Source organism: Syzygium oleosum, unplaced genomic scaffold, assembly GCF_021117445.2.
Source record: "Syzygium oleosum isolate NSW1041296 unplaced genomic scaffold, Sole_v2.1 Sole_v2.61, whole genome shotgun sequence".
Lineage (NCBI taxonomy): Eukaryota > Viridiplantae > Streptophyta > Magnoliopsida > Myrtales > Myrtaceae > Syzygium > Syzygium oleosum.
This window is the reverse complement of record NW_026607545.1, coordinates 474645-481929: the sequence shown is the minus strand read 5'-3', so window position 1 is coordinate 481929 and position 7285 is coordinate 474645. Positions and strand designations below refer to the sequence as shown.

Genomic DNA, 7285 nt, shown 5'->3' with positions numbered 1-7285 from the left:
GTTCTGGCATCATATCTAAACCTGTAATTATCACTGGTCGAGAAGCTCAAGATGGAGCTCGATTTTCAAAGATCGACTTTTCAAGGTTTAATCTAATTTTTCATAGCGATAAAAAAATCACCCGCAATCGGTTACCGCGGCAATAGAACTGCTTTTCAGAAAGTGTCGCGACAACTAAATACAAAACGAAGCTCGGGATGCATATAGGCTATCAAATCGCAGTTGACAGTTTGCTAAGAACTTTAAAACTACAGAAATTTCCGGACATAACATAGAGTTGTCTGAATATTTATGGAAGAGGAAGTACGACGAGCAGTTTTCAAGCTTATGGAGCAAAGAAGTAATGCAGCCCTAAAAACAGAGAAATCGGCGCTGCAGCAGCATCAACCTCCGGGTTCATAATGCTTTTCCTTTTTCCAGTATCCGAGCCGGTTCTTTCTTGGGGAACCTCGGCACTGGGACTCAGCGACCCTGCTTCTTTCTGGAGCAGCAGCACCGTGGCTTGAGATTCCCCTACTACCGATGCATTGTCATCTGCTGCGAGGTCCCACAATCAGGCCAAGTTAAAAGAAACAGAGACGATCGACATTCTGATACCACAAAAATAAGAACCAGCAAACAATTATCCATGTAAAAACTGGCCCGATACAAATAATCTCTCTACATAAGCTTTCGCAGAGTAAAAGTAAACTAGAGTGAATAGAAAAGGGGCTAGAAGCTGCATACCGATTTTGAGCTTTTCTGCACAACATTGGTCGGAGGACAAGACTGACCCAGAACTGTTGCTGCAGGCCTCACGCATGTAGAAGGATGTGTTGAGTTCGTTACATGAGGCACACCACTACTCATAGGCCTGAAAGGATCAAGCACATCTTTTCGCGTATAAGCAATTGAACTGACTTCAACGATGTCCTCATTGGCAACCTTCTATGAACATCCTCTGGACTCCTTTCGGGGGAGAGGCCGCCCCTAGAACTGGCAACATACCTTTCCAGGGATCTTCGTCTCAAACTCTGGAAACCTAAAGAAGGAGAAGAACTTCTGAGAGGCTCAGTCTGAGGCAAATCATTTGCACTTCTTGACGGAGGAATTCGACCCGAGAAACTATTATCCTTCCTTTCACGCATCTGCTACATTGAATCAAGTGTAGCGTCCGGGGTGTGAACTGTTTTAAACAGTTTCTCACGGAGGTCCACATGATCATATTCGTTATCACTCAGAGTTCTTCAAGATGAGTTCTTCCACGAGTCCAAAACGAAGGTCACCACGTCACGGTAATCCAGCAGCAGATGACTATAGTTAGATATCAGTCGATGAAGATAGCAATAGTTTTACTATCTCAAGAAAGTTAGAGAAGGTTAATTACCATTTACTCCATTACTGCCTCTACTTGAGACGGAAATATCACCTCGTTGTCCGCAAAACGCCGACATATATCAGCATGCTAGTCTACTAGACAAAAACTAACCCAAATGAACCAAAGCTAACGTTCTTTGAAATTGGAAAGCTCGCAGAATCAACAGTAGTAGCAGATATGATGATGAGCAACACCAAACAATATATAGATGAATAGCAAATTGAACAAAACAAGTCAGAGCAAGCCGGGAAAGAAAGTCTCATCAGAATACACGGACCTTTTCCTTCTGGGGTTGTCTCCAGGCAACAGGGTATTATCAGCATTACAGCCTAATCCATCTTTTACTGAGCGCTTACTCTCCAATGCTGCTGCCGGATCAGCATATGAAGCATCTGAAACAACTCCTACCCTTTTCAAAGCGACCATGTAAATCAAACTCTTGACCCTATAGAGTCCAACCAGAGTTACAAACAAAATCTCAAAGGAAGAGACGACATCCTCTTCGACGTCGCTCTATTTCTCTAGTGACTTAGAGATTACATGTTTTCAACCAAAAAGCCCAAAATCAGTCAAACGTGCTCGCAAACAACATTTCTCTATCAGCAAGACGACATAGAGCACAGGCAAACCGACCAAATAATCCACGATGCTTCGTTTCTCCATATAATAAGACAAATCCAGTAACATTCATAGAGCAAATCTCAAAGAAGAATGCCACAGCTCGACCACAAGAGAAACTACACGCGAACCCTCACTTTCCGAACTTCAAGAGATTTTGCGAAATGATGCAGCTGAACCTGGTCACTTTGCCCGACACCAATGGTAACTCTGCCTCTCGGAAGCCTCAGTCGTTTCCGCATCCAAGAAAAGTCCCTAGGCGAGCCCAATCAGCTGCCAATCACATAGAAAATTGACAACGTTTCACTGTTATCGAACTCAACGGCTGAGCAGCCAGTATGGAGGAGCGACGGGTGCGTGGAGGTGGGCCTGCGTTTCTTTTAGGAGATAGACGCCATGGAAGAGACCGTTGACAAGCTTCGGAGGAGGAGTACGTGGAGTAATTCGGCCACCGTCGCCCCAACAACACGTGACAGTTAACATGTATACCGGTTTGGAGTTTTACTCTCCGTTTGTCACAGGTGTACCAGTTTATGATTTTTCGTGGTATTACTCCAATTTAATGGAAACTAACGGAGGGTAGATTTGTCACAAATATATCAATTTGGGATTTTTTTGTGGTAAAAAAATTAGTTTGGGTTAAATTTATCGTATGTGTATAAGTTTGGAGTTTTTGGTAGTAAAAAATTTAGGTTGAGGTAAATTTATCACGGATTTACCAATTTAGGATTTTTCGTGGTATTAACCCTTATAAAAATAAAAATAATTAGTATTATTTGACTTAATGCCCAATAGAAAATTCAACATTTCGCACATGCGATAAAGCTATGATTATTGGTTGTCATCTGTTCAATTACGTAGATGAAATGATGAAAATGATGGGATTATGAAATATCAGGTGAGCATCAGGTCATGAGAGGGCTCAATTTTGATTTTCAACATTTGGCAAACACAAGAAAAAACACGCAGCACTCGCTATTTCAACAATATCTTCAATCTAATGAATTATTATCTACCACAAAAAGGGAAAGTTGAGGCCTTTTTATAAGAAGGAAAAAAAAAAGAAAAGAAAAGTTGAGGTCGGTGTAATTATTGTTTTTCCTTCTTAATTTTGGGTCGAAAGTTTAGAACCTCTTGCCACTCGGTCATCAATGTCATCTTCGAGGGAAATTTTTGGTCGAGGCAATACATTTCATTTTATTTAGATAAACCCAATTCCATCATTATTGCACTAATGTTGTCTGCAGTTACTTGTTATAAATATTTGGTTCCATTGCACGTGTGATAACTATGTTCCTATGCTTTTTACTCTAACCATGATCTATTACTTTTTTTGTTATGAACAGTGGAGAGGATACCATCAACCTGAGATTAGATCTCAAGCTGTAGCGGCACTGCACAAAGTCATTCCAAACTCCGAAGGCACAATCTAAGATTTATTAATTGCGAGAGGGGGAAAATATAGTCCTCCTTTATCCATGATTGACCTGAGGATTGGGATTAGCCAAAAATAATAAAAAAATAATAAATAAAAGAAAGAACAAAAGAAATTGCCCCCACATAATTTAATTTAATTAATCCAGTTCGACATTTGCGTATTAGATAATCTCCACTACTACATGAGAAATCAAGAACGCGGCCTGTAGTAGCCATAGACGGCATAGAGGGCCTGTACGAATATGAGCACAAGCAAAACGAAAGCAGCAATGAAGGAAATGATTAAGAATGGCTCTCCAGGAATTCCACTTTATCGCGAGAGCGCCTCTGAAGGACCACTCTTTATGGTGGCGGTACATAGTCACATACACAGCCAGACGATAGAGATAACTGTCCTCGATGTCGAAGGCCACACCTTGGCAAAGCCGGTTGAAGAGGTCAGCAACCTCGGCGTCGCTCCCAAGGCAGTGGTCGATGATCCCGCGGTTGCTGAGGTACTGGACTTCCTCGGGGGAGTTGATCAAGTTTTGCATGAAGATTACGTACGAGGTGACGTCGTGGCTGCAATCGAACTGAGACTGTTCGAAGGCTATCAAGTTGAGGAAGAGCGACCTCGTCCCTTCGTGGATCTCAAGGGGAGGGATCCGGAAGATCCCGTCCTTGAACTGGATGTCCCACCCACTGTATGCATCTCTCCTTTTGATCTCGATCCCGGCTTCCCGGAGCTTGGTCAAGCATAAAATGAGCTGTTGCGGGCTCTGCGACCATCGCTTGGTCTTGGACCGCTTCGGGCCAAATTGCAGGCGGCTCCGCCGGAACACTTCGAGGCAATGGACCCTGCAATAGTTGCATAACGGGTCGAAGCTCCATCTTCTGCCGTTGTCCGTGAGGTCAAAGAGTCTGTACGGCAGCAGAGGGTCGAAGAACTGGATCGCCAGCTTGGCCACGCGCCCCTTCTGGTTGGGGCCCCGAGCTGGAGGCCGAGCAGCCGATCGAGTATGAAGAGCGGGATCTGATTCTCGAGCATGATCATGTCCCGCTGGATCTCAAGCATCAATCGCCGCATTGAGAAGACGGGGTCATTGCGAGGGTAGCCGAGTTCCTCGAACCCCTCGTCGAATCCTTGGAGCAGCTCGATCATGAAGCACCCATCGAGAACCATCATCTCCACGAACTCATCGGAGCTCATGGATATCTTTCCCTCGTAGCAGGCACGAGCTCTGACCTCGACCTTCTTCACCGAGTCTAGATAGCGGCCTATTGCCTGATGGGAGCGCTCGAGGATGCGGCGGAGGCAGCGCCACTTGTGCCGCTCCATATGGCGGAGGTGATCTTTACCGTGGTGGTACGGCCCAAGGGAGACGATCTGGGGGACCCAGTCTTTGTCATTGCCATCATCATTGCCATCCTTGAGATAGTGCGGAAACCGGTAAATGGAGAGCTTTGCCCACGAGCCTGGCAAGTTTTCCTGGCGACCTTGGTCGAGCTTCTCATCGATGGAAACAACCCACTCGGACTCGGGAGGCCTCGTCTCATAGTCGGGGACGATGTTGCCCCCATAGGTTGATTCCTTGGGGAGTCGAGATTCCGCAGTTTCTCGGAGCTGGAGAGTGATTACGTACCAACCCAAGAAAAGAAAAGAAACGAAAAGAAAGCAGAATTGCTACTTTAATGGCTACGGGGTTTTGGAATAAAGAAGAGATTCTTCCATCCATCCAGAGAAAACGGAATGGATGATGTTTTTGTTTTGCCCCCGCTTAGCCTTTTCATTAGATTTTCATAGAGGCCAGAATGATTTGCTTTATTAATGGGAGAAATAGAGCGTCGAATATAGCGGCATTTTGCATGCAAACTCCCCTTAAGAACAGCGTTACAAATGATAGGGAAAAAAATCACCAAAAACCTCAAATTTTGCCACATGTGACACATTTACTTTGAAATTTTTTTTGCGATACCAAAAACTCCAAATTATGCTATTTTTGACACATTTACCCCAATGTACTTTAGTCCATGGGCATTTTCGTCTTTTTTTATTTTTCTTTTTTTTCCCTTTTTTTTTCCTTTCCGGCAAGGGTGGCCCTCGCCGGCGTCGGGCGAGGGCGGGCCTCGCCGGATCTGGCGAGGGTGGCCCTCGCCGGCTTTGAGCGAGGGTGGCCCTCGACAGATCCGGCGAGGGTGGCCCTCGCCGGAAAGGAAAAAAAAAGGGAAAAAAAAAAGAAAAAGCAAAAAAGACGAAAATGCCCATGGACTAAAGTATAATGGGGTAAATGTGTCACAAATAACATAGTTTGGGATTTTTTGTGTCACAAAAAAAAGTTCAAGGTAAATGTGTCACAGGTGGTAAAGTTTGGGATTTTTGGTGGTCTTTTCCCAAAATGATAGCACGAGAATTAGATATCAGATCACTATATACGTCTAACATCTCTCTCTTCGGAGCTATCGAGTGAATTTTAATCTTTTCAGATTCTTTCTCTTTCACTATAATTGATAAGATGCAAGCGTGAAATCGATTGAGACGGCCCAAATACCAAATATTTTTCCTTTTTCTTTTTTGTTCCAAAAATTTTTTGTACTTGATCTATGAGGGATGAACCTTTATTAAATGCATTATTGAAGCACAAATCAAGCATTAAATTCGCAAATATTTTCTTTACGTGTTCATATAACTCATGCAAGAAATACTTTCTTCCTTTGTCAAGAATTTATATTTCATTATACTTATATCATATGACAATAGAACGTAAAAAGCTAGTCAATACAAGACGAGAATTTCAAAATTCATGAATCATGTTGACCGTAATAAATGGAGAAATAAATGCTCTATCTACTAAATTTGCCGTAAATTTTACATATCGAGTCTAACACATTTAGCATTGCTCGGATATGATGATATCACTCAGAATGCATAATAATTGATAAATGTCATTTCGGTTCTGTTTTTATACAATGCTTTTCTGTTTTAGAGAGTCGTGTTTTCATCCGGCCCTTTCCTTTAATCACTTTTTTTTAAGGTGGGTTATAAATATGGCATTATCCATATTTATAATTAATTTATTTAGGTGTGGATAATGATTAGCAAGACATGGCAAGGACGAAGGACAATATCTACGTGGGCCGTTGATGTAGAATCTTGACCCCATTGACTTTCTTTCTCTCTTAAGTCAAGGAGTGGATCCGCGGTTATTGCGAATTTGCCACTACATAATCTCTTACCTCCTTCTCCCTAATCGAATTCTGATACGACCATGCTCTTTTGAAGTGCTCATGCAATATATTTTCAATCCACAAGGAGACCATCGTAACTTGTTAGATGATAGTGATACTTTCTGAGGAATGATTTGAATACCTCTACGTATAGGCAGTTCCAAGCACCCCGATTAGTTCCTCATCATCATACCTTACTCAGTATCTTCACAACTTCACTAATTGTTCTTCTGATAAACCCTTACCCTTTTCACTACGTAAATTAAAATGATAAAATCATATGAAATATTAGATTCGAGAGTCATAAGAGCGTTCGATTTTAATTTAACGTATGGTAAAAACAAAAATACAAGCGCTCGCACTTAGGAAAAATTAGCCAAAAAGTCATGAACCTATTGCACTTTTGTCAATTCTGTCCTAAACATTTTCATTGTGCCAATTGAGTCCTAAACCTTTTTACGCTTTGCCAATTGAGTCCATCTAATCAATTTTGGCTAAAAATCACTGATGTGGATGCCGAGCGTCTTACGTGACGCGACTGACGTTGATATTGATAATTTTTCAATGATATTTTACTATTTTTTCGAATTTTTTTATTAATTTTTTGTTTTTCTTTTCGTATGTTTTCCTTCTTCACTTTTTTTTCTTTTTTCTATTTTTTTATTTAGA

General features: G+C 42.0%; 2 pseudogenes; both read right to left on the bottom strand.

The window, feature by feature from the left end:
* Nucleotides 1-325: 325 nt before the first annotated feature.
* On the bottom strand, nucleotides 326-2217 carry LOC115668016 (uncharacterized; annotated as a pseudogene).
* Nucleotides 2218-3539: 1322 nt separating this feature from the next.
* On the bottom strand, nucleotides 3540-6709 carry LOC130137116 (UPF0481 protein At3g47200-like; annotated as a pseudogene).
* Nucleotides 6710-7285: the final 576 nt, after the last annotated feature.